Source organism: Microcebus murinus, chromosome 2 (genome assembly GCF_040939455.1).
Source record: "Microcebus murinus isolate Inina chromosome 2, M.murinus_Inina_mat1.0, whole genome shotgun sequence".
Classification (NCBI taxonomy): Eukaryota; Metazoa; Chordata; class Mammalia; order Primates; family Cheirogaleidae; genus Microcebus; species Microcebus murinus.
The window spans coordinates 113,786,521-113,804,483 of record NC_134105.1 but is presented as its reverse complement, the minus strand read 5'-3'; the positions used below and the strand labels follow the sequence as shown (position 1 = coordinate 113,804,483).

The window sequence follows — 17,963 nt, the reverse complement described above, 5'->3', positions numbered from 1 at the left end:
TATCCTCTTCTCCTCCAGCCATTCCCCTTAATCTCTGGTTCCCAGCAAGTCTGTCCATTTATCCCCTCATCTGCAACAAACCCAAATGAAACCACAGCGCCCAAATCCCCCTCCATTTTTGTCGCAGACTCGGTCCCCAGCCTGTCTTCCGCCCCACTGGAAATGCTAATTAGTTGCTCTTTTGATGAATTCTTGCTCTATTTTTCCTTCCCTTGTGAATATTCCGTATTAATTAGTTAGCCTTTCTCTTCTGCTTGCATATATGAAACCAAGGGTGTTTCTCTAATCGTGCAATTATATGGCATAAAATGAAAATTTAAAAATTCCATTAAGCCCCAGAACCTTTGAGGAGATAAAGCTCACAAAACTAACCTGAATCAGTAGGAAAAAAAAAAATCAAATATGCTCTAGAAGTCTCCAGGCACTGAAGTAAAGAAACAGGCTCTAGAATGCTGAGCACCCAAAGGAGAGTACTTGTTTCTTCTTTGCTCCGTCCTGTGATGAAGTAGCCCACTAAGGGGAGTTTTATGTGATGGCTAATTTGCAAAAACTCCTCCCCAAGTCTTTTTCCTTGCCATTTGGCTTTTCAGTTGGGGGTTCAGGAAAAGAAACTGGCATGCTGTCAAATTTTTCTAAGCATAGTAATTGTTTTGGTCTCACAAAGTCTAATTAAATCCCAGGTATAAAGAAGCCCAAAAGGAACTTCATTAAGATAGTGATAGGAATTGAGCTATAGTGAAACTTGGAAAGTATGGGAAAACATTTTAGCTTCTAGGATGATAAATAGTAAATATACACGCATTTCAATTTATAAAATTTTGTCATCAATGCTAGACGAGGAAATGAGAGAGGGTGAGCAAAAAATCCTTATACAAGTTTTTGTATATTTCTGACTGTTTCTTTATTTTATTTTATTTTTTTTGGGACAGAGTCTCACTTTGTTGTCCAGGCTAGAGTGAGTGCCGTGGCGTCAGCCTAGCTCACAGCAACCTCAAACTCCTGGGCTCAAGCGATCCTCCTGCCTCAGCCTCCCGAGTAGCTGGGACTACAGGCATGCGCCACCATGCCCGGCTAATTTTTTATATATATATCAGTTGGCCAACTAATTTCTATTTATAGTAGAGACGGGGTCTCGCTCTTGCTCAGGCTGGTTTTGAACTCCTGACCTTGAGCAATCCGCCCGCCTCGGCCTCCCAAGAGCTAGGATTACAGGCGTGAGCCACAGCGCCCGGCCTCTGACTGTTTCTTTATGGTAAATACTACAAAAGCAATGGCTGAGATGGAAGGCATTTGAAGAACAATTTTTCAGATCTTCAATACACCATCCTTAGAAAGAGTAAGTCAATATATCAAAGTAAACAAAATGGTGCACAGGTATCTCTCCACTCACCGTTTCCTCCATGGGGGCAAGGTCCATATCTGTTCCCTTCACCACGTTATCCTCAGAGCACTTGACACATGAAAGGCAATGCAATTAATGTTGATTGATTGGATATATGCATGTATGAATAAAGATGTAAGAACCCTTCCTGAAAAGCAGCCATCACATTGATATACTGTTCTTGGGAATATAAACTGGTGTTGCATTTTAGAAGTGCAATTTGGCATGATCTCTCACATTTCTAAGGTACACACTGTTTGACCTACAAACTCCCCTTCCATCAATTTTTCCTGTAGATAAAAGCCTACAAATTTGCAAAGATGTAAACATGGACATTTATTGCAGCATTATTTGCAATTGAAAAATTCCGAAAACCATATAAATATTTAAATAAATTATGGTATATTCACATGATGGAATAGTATATACTCATTCTAAAAATAGATCTTCATGGAAAGATATTTGAAATCTTTTTTCAAACTTAAACGGCAAAATTATTAAAGAATACATTTGGGGTAAAAAAATAAAAATTAAAAGAAACTGTCAAGGGAGCAGACAACCCACAGAATGGGAGAAAATTTTCAAAAGCTACACATCTGATAAAGGGCTGATAACTAGAATCTATTTAGAACTCAGGAAAATCAGCAAGAAAAAAATCAAACAACCCTATCAAAAATGGGCGAAGGACATGAACAGAAACTTCTCAAAAGAATAATGGCCAATAAACATATGAAAAAATGCTCAACATCTCTAATCTCCAGGGAAATGCAAATCAAAACCACAATGAGATAGATATTACTTAACTCCAGTGAGAATGGCCTTTATCAAAAAGTCCCCAAACAATAAATGTTGGCGTGGATGCAGAGAGAGAGGGACACTCCTATACTGCTGGTGGGACTGCAAACTAGTTCAGCCTCTGTGGAAAGCAATATGGAGATACCTTAAAGTGATACAAGTAGATCTACCATTTGATCCAGCAATTCCACTACTGGGCATCTACCCAAAAGATCAAAAGTCCCTTTATGAAAAATACACCTGCACTTGAATGTTTATAGCAGCACAATTCACAATTGTGAAGTTGTGGGAACAACCCAAGTGCCCATCAGTACATGAGTGGATTAATAAAATGTGGTATATGTATACTATGGAGTACTACTCAGCTTTAAAAAACAATGGTGATATAGCACCTCTTGTAGTTTCCTGGATAGCGCTGGAACCCATTCTACTAAGTGAAATATCTCAAGAATGGAAAAATTAGCACCACATGTACTCACCAGCAAATTGGCATTAACGGATCAACACCTCAGTGGACATATAGGAATAACATTTATCCGGTGTCAGCCAGGTGGGAGGGGGGAGAAGGGGATGGGTATATACAAACACAATGAGTGAGATGTACAACGATTGGGGGATGGTCACACTTGAGGCTCTGACTCGAGGGGCAGGGGGGGCATGGGCAATATACATAACCTTAACACTTGTACCCCCATAATATGCTATAATAAAAAAGTAAATAAATTTTTATTATAATAAAGAATGTTTAAAGATACTCTTTTTTTCATTTTTCGCTAATTACACTAGCAAATATTAGTTTATATTAGGAAATATTCTATTTTCTCATTAATCTGTGATTCTTGGAATACCAGTGAGTCTAAACTCTTTTTATATATTTTTAATCCATTTGTATTTCTTCTTTGGTGAATTTGATAAATATTATATCTGCATTTTTATTTTTATCTAAAGAATTCTTTTCTTATTATAAATAGAAACCGTATTTCCTCTCATATATTTTTCAAAAATTTTCTCCCATTTTGTCATTACCTTTTAGAAATTACATAGATTTTTCTTCCATTTTTATGAAGTTAAAATATAATTTACTTTATAGTTACTACTGTGATGTACTCATGGTCTTCTCTATCTCAAGATTATAAAATTATTCATCTATATTAGTTCTTCTTCTTATGGCTTTATGTTTTTATTTAACTCTTTGATATTTTCAGATTTTGATTTTTCCAAGTGGTGTTGGGAAATACTCTATCATGGTCCCTTTTTACAGCAGGTCACCATGTGTGTCTGCCTGTTTTATTAAACAAGCCGGCTTTCCCTAAATACTGCCTTACAGTATTCTCAATTATTACGTGTGTGACTCTCTTGTAGATCTTCATCTTCTCCTCCACTAATACTTCTTTACATTAGATATCAAAACCACACTATTTATTGTAGCTTTTAAGGATTTTTTGATATTTCCCTGTATAGCCTCTAATTATAATTCTTCTTTTTCAATATTTTCTTGACTTTTCCATCAAGTTTATTCTTATAGATGAAATTGGGAATCATTTTCACAGTTCCAAGAAATACAATTTTATTAAATTTATAGATTAGTGGTGGGATAATTGACACCTTTACGACATAGAAGTTTTCCATTTATTCATTTTTTTTAATATCCTATGGTAAAATTTTCTTCATATTGGCTCACAATTTTTATTGTTATTTTTTAATTCCATATCTTATTGTTGGCAATTTTAATTTTTCCACTATATTTTCTAACTTACTGTTGGCATATTACACACTTAATAGTGACATATATTTTATTTACTTACATATCACATATTAATAGAAAACTATATATATTATACTTTTAATAGTTCATACACACATGTAATTTAAGTCATTTGCTAAACTCTCATTAATTCTAAATATTTCATGGATTCTCATATCAGTCTAAGAATCAAAGAATCGAAATGATAACATAATTTAGTTTCTCCCTTTCTTATAGTTTTTCCTATATTTTTCCTCTTATTGACTGACTTGTCTCAAATTTTTTGAACAATTTCCAACAAAAGTGGTGAATGAGCATGGTCTGTTGTATGCCACTCTTGCATATGATGTTGGTTTTTGGTCTGAGGAACATATTTTAAATCATATTGAGGAGATATTCTTCTCTTCCTAGATACCTTTGTTTGTGTGCATGTGTGTTTTAATCAGAAAAGAATACTAACTGAGTAGCACCTAAGTGGACACATAGGTACTACAGTAATAGGGTATTGGGCAGGTGGGAGGGGGGCGGGTATATACATACATAATGAGTGAGATGTGCACCATCTAGGGGATGGTCATGATGGAGACTCAGACTTTTGGGGGGAGGGGGGGAAATGGGCATTTATTGAAACCTTAAAATCTGTACCCCCATAATATGCCAAAATAAAAAAAAGAAAAAAAAAGGAAAAAAAAAAAGAATACTGATTTCATTGAGTGCATTCTTGGAATCTATTCAGATAATAATATAGTTTCCTCATTTCATCTATTGCTGTGATGGATTATATTAGTAGATTTCCTACTTGAACTGTATTTGTATATCTACCTTAAAGCTTTCTTGGTCATAATCTATTCGTATTAAAAAGAAAAGGTTGGATTCTATTTCTTAGAACTTCGTTTAGAGTTTCTGCATTTAGAATTATAACTTAGATTGTTAAAACTAAGATTGGGCATCTGCTTAGGGTTTTCTTGTGTGCTTTGTTGAAGTTATGCTGTCTTTACTATAAGTGCTATAAAGAAGTTTCCTTATTTACTTTATACTTTGGATAGTTTACACAGTGTGATAATTATCTGTATATTGAAGGCTAACATCAAATTTTCTGGGCAACCATCTAAGGCTGGTTTTTTTCTTGGAGATAATTTTTATTTATTAAACTATTTATTTTATAAGCTTTATACTTTTTGGCATGCCAATTTATTATTTTTCTTTGAAGATTATTCATTTATATGACTTTCAAAAATTTTAATCTAGCATTATATATTAGCCTAATATTATCTTATAACTTTTACATCTCTATTGATTTATAACTGTCCCTTTGTTTTTTATTAATTTTGTATATTGCACATTAGCTACATTTTATTTTAGACTAAGAGCAGAGTTAATTCAACCAGTCCCCAGCAGCTCGCACCAGCGTGTGAATGCATGCACTGCTTCAAGGGAGACTTGCAGCAGTAGAAAGTTAGGCAACCTCAACAGTGGGTTTCGTGACTTAGTCAGTCTGCATTCTTGTATAAACCCCTTGCAGTAGATAAATGACAATCAATCTGAGCACACAGATCACACTGAGCTTGAGCTTTAGCACCGAGGTAGAGCCTTGTTTATTTTATTTTACTTTGTGCTCCCTAAAGACTCAGCTTTTAGATTTACTCATCAAGCCTGTAATTTTTGGTTTATTGATTTATTAATTCATGTTTTTATTTCTATTTCTTCTTATTCTTTCCTTCTATTGGATTTATTTTCTAACTTTTGAGTTTTTATTTGTAATATTTATTTTATTATGCTTTATTCTTCTTCATCATTATAAGTGTTTCTCTAATTAGTAAGTTGGCCAAGTCCCAAGGTCAGGGTTTTTAAGATGTATTTTTAAATTCCCTGTAGTTATAGTTAAGATTTTCTCCATGACTTGAATTACTTGCCAGAACTTTTTAAAAATTATATTTTGTTCTCTTTTGATTTTCTTTTGTTCTTAATTTCTAATTGTACTTATATAATTTTCAAAAAATATTGCATGAATAATTTCAATTTAGTGGTACTTATTGAGACTGTCTTCAAAGTATAACATATTAATTTTATATACATATATCATAAATTCTGAAAAAGAAGATAGCTTTTCAGTGGAAATCAATCAGTGGGGAGAGAGGAGGAGGAGAGGAGGAAAAAAACCTATCTAATGAGTACTATGAACACTATTTGGGTGATGGGCACACCTATAGCCAGGACTTAAGCATTACAAAAGCAATCCATGTAACCTAAAACATTTGTATCCCCTTAATATTTTGAAATAAAAAAAATCAAAGAGCCGGGCACGGTGGCTCACGCCTGTAATCCTAGCACTCTGGGAGGCTGAGGCGGGCGGATTGCTCGAGGTCAGGAGTTCGAAACCAGCCTGAGCAAGAGCGAGACCCCGTCTCTACTATAAATAGAAAGAAATTAATTGGCCAACTAATATATATATAAAATTAGCCGGGCATGGTGGCGCATGACTGTAGTCCCAGCTACTCGGGAGGCTGAGGAAGCAGGATCGCTGAGCCCAGGAGATTGAGGTTGCTGTGAGCTAGGCTGACGCCACGGCACTCACTCTAGCCTGGGCAACAAGTGAGACTCTGTCTCAAAAAAAAAAAAAAAAAAAAAAAAAAAAAAAAAATCAAAAAATCATCTGTAATTCTTGACTGATCTCTTCAATTAGGCAGGATGAGTCTGTTAGCACAATTACACTTCTTTGCACCTTCCCCTCCCATATCTTAGTATTTGTGGGAATTTTATAGAGATTTTTACACTAGATTCTAGATTTTAAAAAACAAATTACAATTCTTTCATATCATCCTCTCTCAAAAGAATTGTCAATGCCATTTGAGTGCTATTTGAAACTGTGTTTAGAAAAGTAAGTGGGAACATTTGAATTGTTTCACTATTTACTAAGTAGTTTAGAAAATTAATTAGTTTATTAATAGATAGTATTAGCGTATCATGAATTTACTGTTCTTTTGTTCTTCGTTTTGGTTAATATATATTAATACTTTAAAATAAGTTTTGTATTAACTGAAGTAACGCCCATACAAAAGAGTGCTGAAAATATATATTTATAGTACAATGAATGATCACAAACCAAACATCCTTCCAGGGTCAAGGAATAAAATGTCCAGATGGTAGAAGCTCCTCTCAGCCACTACCCACTCCTTTTTCTCTGACAGTGGCCACACCTTAATCTCTACAACTATAGCCTAGTTTGATCTATATTGAACTTTTAATAAATGCAATTAATTAATTAATATGCTTTATTTTATATGTGGCTTCTTTCATTCAAAATTATGTATAGAGGTATGAAACTATAGTTAATTCCTCATTACTAGTGTTCAGCTCCAATGTATCAATATGCCACATGCTTGCACATTCTACTGTTTGAATTGTTTCCAGTTTATGGCTCCTACGAATAGCATTGTTGTAAATATTTTTCTGTACGTGCCTTGGCGCACATAGGCAAACATTCCTGATAAGTATACACCTCTATGTGGATTTCTTTTTAATTTCTTGATGTTGTCTTTTTTTTTTTTTTTAGTGAACACAGCTAACACAATTACCTATTAACATGCAAAGATTTTAAATTTTTTTTAAGTCCAACTTTTAAATTTTTTTCTTTTATTGCTTGTGCTGATGGTGTCATATCTAAGAAATTATGGCCCTATCCAAGATATGAAGATACATTCTTATTGGCCTGGATCCTATAATTTCTTCTTTGACCCACTGGTTATTTAGGAGTATATTATTTAATTTCCAGGTGTTTGTAAATTCCCCAAATTTATGTTTGTCGTTGATTTCTAATTTAATTCTGTTGTGGTCTGAGAACACATTTTATATGATTTTAATTATTTTAAACTTGTTTATACTTATTTTATGGCCTAGCATATAATCTATACCAGGGAATATTCCTTCTGTGCTTGAGAAGATTACGTATTGTCCTGTTGAGTAGCATGTTCTATAGATGTCAATTATGTATAGTTCATTAATAGAGCTGTCGAAGTCTTACACATCCTTGCTGATTTACTCTCTAGTTGTTTTGTTTACTATTGACAGTGGTGTATTGATGTCTCCAACTATTTTTGTTAAATTTTCTATTTCTTCTTTCAATTCTATCAATTTTTGCTTAATGTATTTTGAGGCTCTGCTATTAGGTACATATATGTTTATAATTGTCATATCTTCCTGATAAATAGAACCCTTTATCATTATAAAATGTCCCTCTTTGTCTAAGGCAACATTTTTATCTTAAATTCTGTTTTATTAATAACTGATAGGAGCTCTGAAGTGCTTACTCTAGTTGCTCACTCCCTGTTACTTCTAGGTGCAGCCTAGTGCATGCATATAGCCCCCCCAGAGATGCATGTGATCTTAGCAGGGGCATTTTTAGCTGTCTCTTTCTCTGTTTCTCTCTGTCAAACTTCTGCCTGTTGTGCCATTTCATTTTTTTGCAACTAGTTTCATGGAGCTGTTAGCCTTCTCTTAATTACTCTATAAATTCCTCCATAGCCTATTCCCAACAAGGTTAGCTCACTCAATATTTTTGTGGAGCTGCCTGTTCTCCTGTCTCGTCTCTTCTCCCGGGAAGAACCTCTGTGGGGTTGCAGTAGAGGTGGGGACAAAGGTAAGGCAGTGGCCTGTGTCTCCCAGAATATACCACCATCATACAAGCTGAAGTTGTGGGGGGATGATACCCCCATTTTCTTGGCTTGTTCTCCTGGCATGGAAGTCTGGCCTGTGAGAAGAAGCTGTGAAGGAGATGATAGGGGTCGTAGTATTCTTTGCTTGCTGCACCTGGATTACAGTCTCCACCCTGCAGGTGGGAGGTAGGGAGAGGAGGGCAGCCCCAGTTTTCTCACCTCTGCCATGACAGACAGCTGGGGACAGTGGGGAAGAAGGGAGAGATACAAGTGTCCTGTCCCTCCTGAGATGAAACCACAGCCACACAACTGGGAGCTTGAGGGAAAGGGATCTCCATTATCCCATCCAGAGTAGAGTTTCCAGAGCATGGAGCTGGGGGTGGGGTGGAAACAGGTTTGAGCTCAAACAAAACAGAATCTTGGTAGATTATCTTAAATAAATGCTTATTAGATTTGTTGTATGAGCTTAAGTCAAGTTCCAGAGACTTTAAATGGTTGTGTTTTATATTTTTCATCAGTTAAATGGTTGTTTCACTGGGGAGAGGATTTACTGAACTTTTTACATAGGCGTTCTGGAAGTCTCACCCAACTCCTCGAGCACCTTTTTTCTTTAGTTCAGAAATTATATTTTGTTACTTAGCTTGTAATTATTTCTGTTTCTTCTCTTTTTTCTCTTCTTCTGAGATTCTCATTATATGCATATGGGATATCAGTGATTTTTTATTATTTTCTCTCACAGTTTCTATTTTGACTTAAAAATAACACTATCTAGTCCTTCAAATTTACATAATAATTTTCAAATATGGATTCAAATTCACTAATTGATTTTCTCTCTATATATGATCTGTTGTTCACTGCCTTCACTGCTGTTTTAAATTAAGCAGCCATGAGTTTATTGGTGCAAATATTCTTACTTTTGTATCTTTTTCTTTTCATCACTGTTTGCTCTAGATTCATAGATATCATACTATTTTCCATTTTTAAAAAGTTTTTAATTCTACTTTGTCAACCATGTATATTTTCATTTATTGGGCAACTACAATAATCAGCAAAAGGTATAATTTTTTGTTATGACTTTCAGGATGGTTCTCTTTTTTAAGTTTTCAGTAACTTTTCATAAATCTGATAATTTTCCTGAATTTATCCATCCCTTAAGACTGGAGGTATATGCTTGCCCAGTGAGCTAGCATATAGGCTGGGTTGATTTAACAAGACATAAGTTTGTTTACCTTTCACTTGATAGCTTATAAATAGGCAATTTAGAAAAGATAGGCCCCCCCTAATACAAGGGCTTCATATCTGGTCCCCGGGGGTTTGTTTCAGTTGCCATCATTATAACAGCCACTAAAAAGTAGGTAAGGGGCAAATACACATCATAGAATTGGTACCTACCCATTGTGCTCAAAAATCACTAGCCAGAATTGGTTATAGGTCCACATCTAACTGTAAGAGAGATTAGAACTTGCAGCCTTGAGTCAGTCCTATGCCTGGCTACAAATCAGAATTTCTACTGTAGAAGGAAATTTCATATTAGTTGAAAAATGGCTCTCTGACATAGTCAACCTCTGTGGCCACCTGTGGCAACCACAAACTTCCCCATTTAGATATTCTACTGTGAGGAGATCAATTGACTGACAATCCCAACTACCCATCCTTCTGGATCTACTGTGCTCACGCGAAAGCCACTGACTTACCACAGTAGGGATATTAGTGTGAGTTCACTTCTGCGGGTTGCAGGACTTCTCTGGTGGGTGACTTTGAATTGAGAGCTCTCCATTGGCCTGGCTAAAACTTCCGTAGAAGTTATATCCAGTCTGAGACTGTTCCTGCTCAAACCTTCTTCTCCTCCCTCCTTCTTTCACAGCTTTCAGAGCTGCATTTGGTCTGAAACCTTCTCTTTCCTACTGTTAGATGCTCTTATCCTTCCCAGATATTCTCCCAATAAAAACCTTGCATGTCTAATCTTATCTTGATATCTGTTCTTTGAAGGACCCAAATTAACACACAACCCAAATATTTACATGTTTCTTCCCTTAAGAGAAGTAAACCAAAGTTCTATCAAGTTACTGTATTCAACTCAAAATTCTGGCTACCTACTGAAGGCACAGTCTTTTTAGTCCAGTCTGGATATGGCTTCACCAGATAAATTACCTTTTATTATAAGTTACCTGCTTGCCTCCCTGCCCCCCCAACACACAATGTCCATATGTCTGTTAAATAAAATTTATAGAAGATTACTGATCTGGATTGAGGTCTTGCACGTGGCCCAACTGGTTAAATCATCATGGAGTCACTCATGCTGCAGTTCCAGGTCACGTAGTCCAAACTAAATTGTCTGTCTGTCCTTCTGAGAAATCAGGAGAGTGACAGATATTAGCCAAATCTCCAAACAAGCCAGTTTTAGCTGGCATGATGAGGGAGTTCCTCTCTCTTTTGATCTTTACAAGGAAAGTATCTTTGAAACAACCAATCTCCTCTTTGTTCTCTGTTTCTGCTTTCCTCAGCTTTCTCTGTGTATGAAAACAACCTGTCTGCTCAGTTCATTGGAATGCTCATGCTGTTTTATGCAATAATTCCTAAACACATCCTTAAGCCTGATCTCTTATTCACTGGTCTCCATGTGTAGCCCATCCCTTCCTCAGTTCAAGGGTGGCTATCCAGAAGCCATCTGAGACAACTAAGCTTGGGTGGGAAGAAAACATCTTTAATCTGATAAGTGCCTCTGGGCTGATTTCCTTTGTCTCCCAGAGAAGATAGAGGGCAGCACTTGAGAAATGTACAGGCTTTTCTTATTGTGGTAGGGAAGAAGCAATTTAAAATCCGCCATCTTTTTTTTTTTTTTTTTAAATTTCAGCATATTATGGGGGTACAAATTTTAAGGTTGCATATAATGCCCCCACAAATATGAGCTTCAAGTGTGACCATCCCCCAGATGGTGCACATCTCACTCATTATGTAGGTATATACCCATCCCCTCCTCCCCTCTCCCACTTGCCCAATACAAAGTAAATGTAATTCCTATGTGTCCACTTAGGTACTGATCAGTTAATACCAATTTTCTGATGAGTATATGTGGTGCTTGTCTTTCCATTCTTGGGATACTTCACTTAGTAGTATGGGTTCTAGCTCTATCCAGGAAAATACAAGATGTGCTATATCACCATTGTTTCTTAGAGCTGAATAGTACTCCATGGTATACATATACCACATTTTATTAATCCACTCATGTACTGATGGGCACTTGGGTTGTTTCCACATCTTTGCAATTGTGAATTGTGCTGCTATAAACATTCGGTGCAGGTGTCTTTTTTGTAGATTGTCCTTTGTTCTTTTGGGTAGATGCCCAGTAGTGGAATTGCTGGATCAAATGGTAGATCTACTTGTATCACTTTAAGGTACCTCCATATTGCTTTCCACAGAGGTTGAACTAGTTTGCAGTCCCACCAGCAATGTAGGAGTGTTCCTATCTCTCTGCATCCACGTCAACATTGATTGTTTTGAGACTTTTTGATATAAGTGATATCTCATTGTGGTTTTGATTTGCATTTCCATGATGATTAGAGATGTTGAGCATTTTTTTACATGTTTATTGGCCATTATTCTGTGTTCTTTTGAAAAGTTTCTGTTCATGTCCTTTGCTCACTTTTTGATTTGGTTGTTTGATTTTTTTCTTGCTGATTTTCCTGAGTTCTAATTATCAGCCTCTTATCAGATGTGTAGGATGCAAAAATTTTCTCCCATTCCATGGGTTGTCTGTTTGCTATCATGACTGTTTCTTTGGCTGTGCAGAAGCTTTTTAGTTTGATCAGGTCCCATTTATTTATTTTTGTTGCTGCTGTGATTGCCTTAGGGGTCTTCTTCATAAATTCTTTGCCTAGGCCAAAGTCTAGGATAGTGTGTCCAACAAAATCCGCCATCTTGTCACCCGTGTAAAGGTTCTTGTTAATGTTATAGAAAGGAATTTCAGGATACGCACACAACCGAGCAGTAGTGGCAAGTTTATTGAATGAAAGCAGACCAGCTTAGGAAAGCCTTGTGCAGAAGGGAAAGTAGACTCCCAAGAAATGGAGCAGGCAGGCTCGAAAAAAGCAGCTGCCCCGAACCCCCAGCAGTTGCTGTTTTTATTTGTTGAAGTCAAAGAAGGCTGGGCGGTCAGTGTTCATTCTGTTCTTACTCATAGTTCCCCTGTTTTTCCCACAAGGGGGGTCAAAACCACAATGTTAACTTATCGCAATTGTGCAATAACGGAGGAAAGGTCACTTTGCACCTGTGTGATGCTGGGAAATGAATGGGTCTTTTCTTCTCCTAGGGAGAAGTTTCCTTCTTCCTTGTTCATATCTACTGTAACAATGTTAGTATATTTTAATTTATGGCCTCAGGAGGAGAGAATCTCCCTCAACAGGGCTGTACCCCTTTCTCTCTTTGCCAGAAGAATGTCTGACTCTTGCCTGAGTTCTTTCTTGAAGAACTTTGATAATGTGACAGTGGAAGGGAGGTGTAACCTGACCAGCTCCATTTTGCTTCTGACCCCTGTGGTGGTATCTTTTAGGTTAAAAGCTTCTGCTTAACTCCTCAAGTGGACTAGCTAATTATATGAAGAATTCAGTATGTAGCTCTCTAGACGAAAGATGATAACCATCCCTTTCCCAAAATTAACTCACAAGGAGATAAGGAAAGTATGCACACGTATTTAATGACAATGCCGTGCTAAAGCTTTATAGGCACTTTGTGAGCTGACCTATGTCCTCCAAAGTTGACTGACCAAGAACAAAGAAGTTTCACAACCTCCTTGGACCATCGCTGAAACCCAAATGTCTGCTGTCATTCATTGGTCATCTCTTGCAACCCTTCCCCTTTTCCCCCTTCCCTTAACATAAAAAAGGAGCCTAAGGTTGATGGTGACTTAAGATGGTTCTTTAGGACATTAGTCTGCCACATTCTTGCTTTGATGGCTTCCTGAATAAAAGCCACTTTCCTTGCCCCAACACCTTATCTCTCAACTTACTGGCTGTCATACAGCCAGCGGTACAAACTTGGACTTGGTTATAATAAGAGTGACGAGAAGTAGCCGACAAACTCTGATATTTTCTAATCATTTTTCCTAGAGCTAAAGGAAAAGTGATCAGTGAGAACATGATCATTCTGCCAAGGTTTCACAGGTGACACTTTTAAAAAATATTTTGCTCTGGTGTAGTAAGTGTCACAATACCTATGTACCTTTCCAGCCATAACACCCAAGTTTTCACTGCCCCTGACTAATTACGTAGCCATTTTAGGTTTTTGCAATAGAAATTCCCCATGTCCAGCACTATGTTATGTGTTAGTTAGACTATAACCAACCTGCTTTTATAAAGAGAATTGCAAATACAGTGGCTGAAATAAGATTGAATTTTAATTCTCTCATACAAAAGTCCAGAGTTGAGTGTCCAGTGTTAGTTAGCAGGACAACTTTACCATCCTTAACACATGGATTTCATCTTTTGGTCAATGTTGTCTTCTATGGTTCTCATCATTTCATTTGTGTCCCAGATGATGAGAAGGGAAGAATGAGGCCAACTTGCTCATTCTCTTTGAGGGTACAACCAGAAAGTAATATCCATTATGTCCACTGACATTCCATTGGCTGAAACTTAATCTTATTGGCCATGCCTGGCTACAAGGGAGGCTGGGAAATAAAATCTTTGGTTAGGTAATCACTTAAAATTTGGGAATGAGCCAACAAGTGGATTTTGGTTAACAACTAGCAATTTCTGCCACACCAAGTATTGAATTATAAATAAGTGGGAGTTGAAGTGTCTTATACCTAATATTTCTTAGGGTAAATGTCTGAATTGTTTAGAGGGCTCAGTCAATGGGAAGAAAAAAGTATGTTTTTAAACATATGTATGATCACTTCAGTGATCCTCTTCTTGGCTTGGAGTGGGAAGAGAACTAAAACTGGAAAGTCCCAGCTCTCTTTCTTCCTCATTTCTTCTACCTGCTGGTGAAGCTGCAGTTCATAGCATCTGGCTTTCACTTTGGTCTAGCTCCTGCACCAAGAACAGGCAGAGAAGGTGTTCGGTTTCCTTCTCACTGTAGGCGCCTGCCATGCAAACTTTTGCTCACTTTAGCAACCATGGATTTGGGCCACCAAATAACCTTCATGGTGTTTCTCTTGTTTACAACACGCAGACAGCATTTTGTGCTCTGTCTAGAGACAAGCATTTCTAAGTCAGACATATAAAGTTGTGCAATATTTCTGTTGCCCACCACTCCTCTCACCTTGAAGAAAGTTGTTAATTACATGTAACTAGAAAAAAGAAAGAAACAGTGAATGGTACCATTCACTGTTGGTTAATACAGAACACTCAGCAATGTAGCTCAAGGTAAGAAGGGATGTGCCTTTCTTAGCATTGAAAAGCAAAGGTCTTAAGTATTTTCAAAGTTTCAATATTATGTTGATAGAGGGGATATATATATACCTCTTGTAAGGGCTGGATGGGAATTGGTGGACGGGAAATTTATCACTGTGGGTTGTGAAAGTGTTTTGAAATCTCTAGGAGAAAATTACCTTCACGTCATAAACTCCACGTGAACCATCATTTCTACCTTCACTCTCTCGTCCCATTCAAAAGGTCCAAACTCACTCTTCATTTTTCTGTAAAGTTACCCACGGATACTGCCACGTCTCTTTTGCAGAATATTTAATTGGACAGAGGGGAGAAGTCACCGACATTCAGTCTGTGCCTAACACTGTTAAATTGTTAAGACAGAAGGAAGGGCTTGTTGAGGTTGAGAACTGATTCTTCTTAGGAGAGGCAGCAGATCCTGGAGGAAAGCATGAGTTTCGGTAAAGTGTTAAAGAGAGAAGGCTGCAGGGATGAAAAGAAAGGATGAGGAGGAAGGAAATAAATCAGTGTCCCTGAGATGCGGCCCTTTCTGTTCGCCCTGGTCGGATGTGAATGTCCTTCGTGTTCAGGAGTAGGGCAGAAGACACTATAGTGAACACAATGTCCTTTTTTCCACCTCTCAACTCTGTACAACTTGGAAACAGGCATGTAAACCCTTTATTAAAGAACTGTTTGAGGAAGTGATTCTCACAGGCGGAGCGCTGGAGAGCGGCAGCAGCGACCGCAGCCGCAGGAGCAGCAATTTATCCGCGTGCAGCCCCAAACTGGAAAGAAGATGCTAATTAAAGTGAAGACGCTGACTGGAAAGGAGATTGAGATTGACATTGAACCCACAGACAAGGTGGAGCGAATCAAGGAGCGTGTGGAGGAGAAAGAAGGAATCCCCCCACAACAATAGCGGCTCATCTACAGTGGCAAACGGATGAATGATGAGAAGACAGCAGCTGACTACAAGATCCTAGGTGGTTCAGTCCTCCACCTGGTGTTGGCTCTGAGAGGAGGAGGTGGGCTAAGGCAGTGATAGACCCTCCCTCCGTTTTACCTCCCTACCCTGTCTCTCATAATGAGGCATCATATATCTTCTCACTCTCTGGGACAACAGAGCCACTGCCCCCTCTCCTGGATGCCTAGTCATGTGTATCTACTGGTGGGAGACTGTGAGGACCCCAGGATGCAGTATTCCTGGCCCAGAGGGCCCTTGCTGGCTGTTGGGTTTTAGTTTGCAGTCCTGTGTGTTTCCCTCTCTTATGGCTATGTCCCTGGTTGTCAATAAAATATTTCCTGGCCTCCTGGAAAAAAAAAAAAAAAAGAACTGTTTGAGACTTTACCAGCGCCTGATTGATAAGTATGTGTTTGGTTCAAGAAAAAGTAGACTAGGCATTATCTCAAGCATGTGTGTCCATAGGACTGGTGAGGGAGCGTCCGTCTTCTCTTGTTTGAGCCCCCAGTGGTTGGTAGGCACTACCTATCTGCAGACTATACCCCAGCTCCTTCCTTTACTGTCTCTTCCATACAGTTCAACAGGCAGTTCTCTAAGTTCTATCTTCAACTTTTTTCCCAACCCAAGTGCTTCTTGCCATCCCCACTTCTTCCTCTCTAGTCCAAGCATTATCATCTCCCACTTGGCTACTGAAATAGCCTCCTAACTGACCACCCTACTTCTATTTTTGTTTATTCAATCAGAAGCCAGAGCCATCTTTAAAAATATGAATCTGATCATGCCAACACCCCAGACTTAAAACCCTCCAATAGCTTCCCATACCCACACGCCTTACCAGAATCTTTCTACCCAGGCTAATCTCCTGCCACTCCCTCCATTGTTCATCAGCCACACTGGCTGCCTTTCATCAAGTCAAACCTGTTTTTATTTAGAGACCGTTCCTTTGTACTTTCTGTTCCTTCTGTCTGGAGTGCTGTACTCTCATATCTTCTTTCTTTTTAATTTTATGTTTTCTTTTGTAGCTCCCTATAGACCAAGTAAACACTGAAATGTGTAACCCATGGTAAGGGGTTTGGATTTGCTTATTGACGTGGCCCACACTTTTTAAAAGATAATAACCCATGGAATGAACATTATATTGTTGGCAGAAGTGAACATATATGCCAACAAAAAAAAGTAGGAATACTTTTAACATTCATAACTCAACTTCTAAATATCTATTTCAAGATAGAGTAATAACAAAATATGAACAAGTGCATAAATATATTGATGTATTATTTATAGTACTATCATTTGGAAAAAGCTAAAATACTCAATAATGTATAGCAGTTAAATAACTTTAAGAACTTGATAGATTATAATTCTATCAGTCAGTGTTCTCCAGATGATAGAACCAGTAAGATATACGTAGGTGTATACACACACACATATGTGAAAGGGAAAAGTTTATTTTAGGGAATTGGCTCATGCAATTGTAGAGGCTGGCAACTCTAAAATCCATAGGGCAGGCGGGCAGGCTGAAAATTCAGGTAAGTGTTAATGTTTCTGTCTTGAATCCATAATCCACAGGTCAGGCCAACAGTCTGGAAACTGGGACAAGATTTCTATGCTGTAGTCTTGAGACAAAATGCTTTGGTAAACTTCTGTCTTTTAAAGCCTTCACCTGATCGGATCAGACCAATGCACATTATGGAGGGTAATGTGCTTAACTTACAGTCAACAGATTGTAAATCACTTACTTAAAAAATTTCACAACATCTAGATTAGTGATTGACTAAGCAACTGGACACCATAGTTTAGCCAAGTTGAAACACAAAATTAACCATCACAATAATGTTGTCATTTAATGGTTAAGTGGGTTATGTAATCATGTAGGGGAAAAAAAGCTTTGATAATGATATTGAGAAAAAAGCAGAACACAATAATCTCCTATCTTACATGTGGTTAGGTTAAAAATGCAAAAGAAAAAAAGACTGAGGTAAAAACACCAAAGTGCTATTAATTATGAGTTAGAGTGATATTATGTGCGATGTTTCTCTTTTATGCCACAAAATTTTATAAT

At 37.5% G+C, this 17,963-nt stretch overlaps 1 pseudogene; it reads left to right on the top strand.

Annotated features, from left to right (window-relative positions):
* Positions 1 to 15,640: 15,640 nt before the first annotated feature.
* LOC105860489 (ubiquitin-like protein NEDD8 pseudogene) lies at positions 15,641 to 16,248 on the top strand (annotated as a pseudogene).
* The last annotated feature ends 1,715 nt before the right edge of the window (positions 16,249 to 17,963 follow it).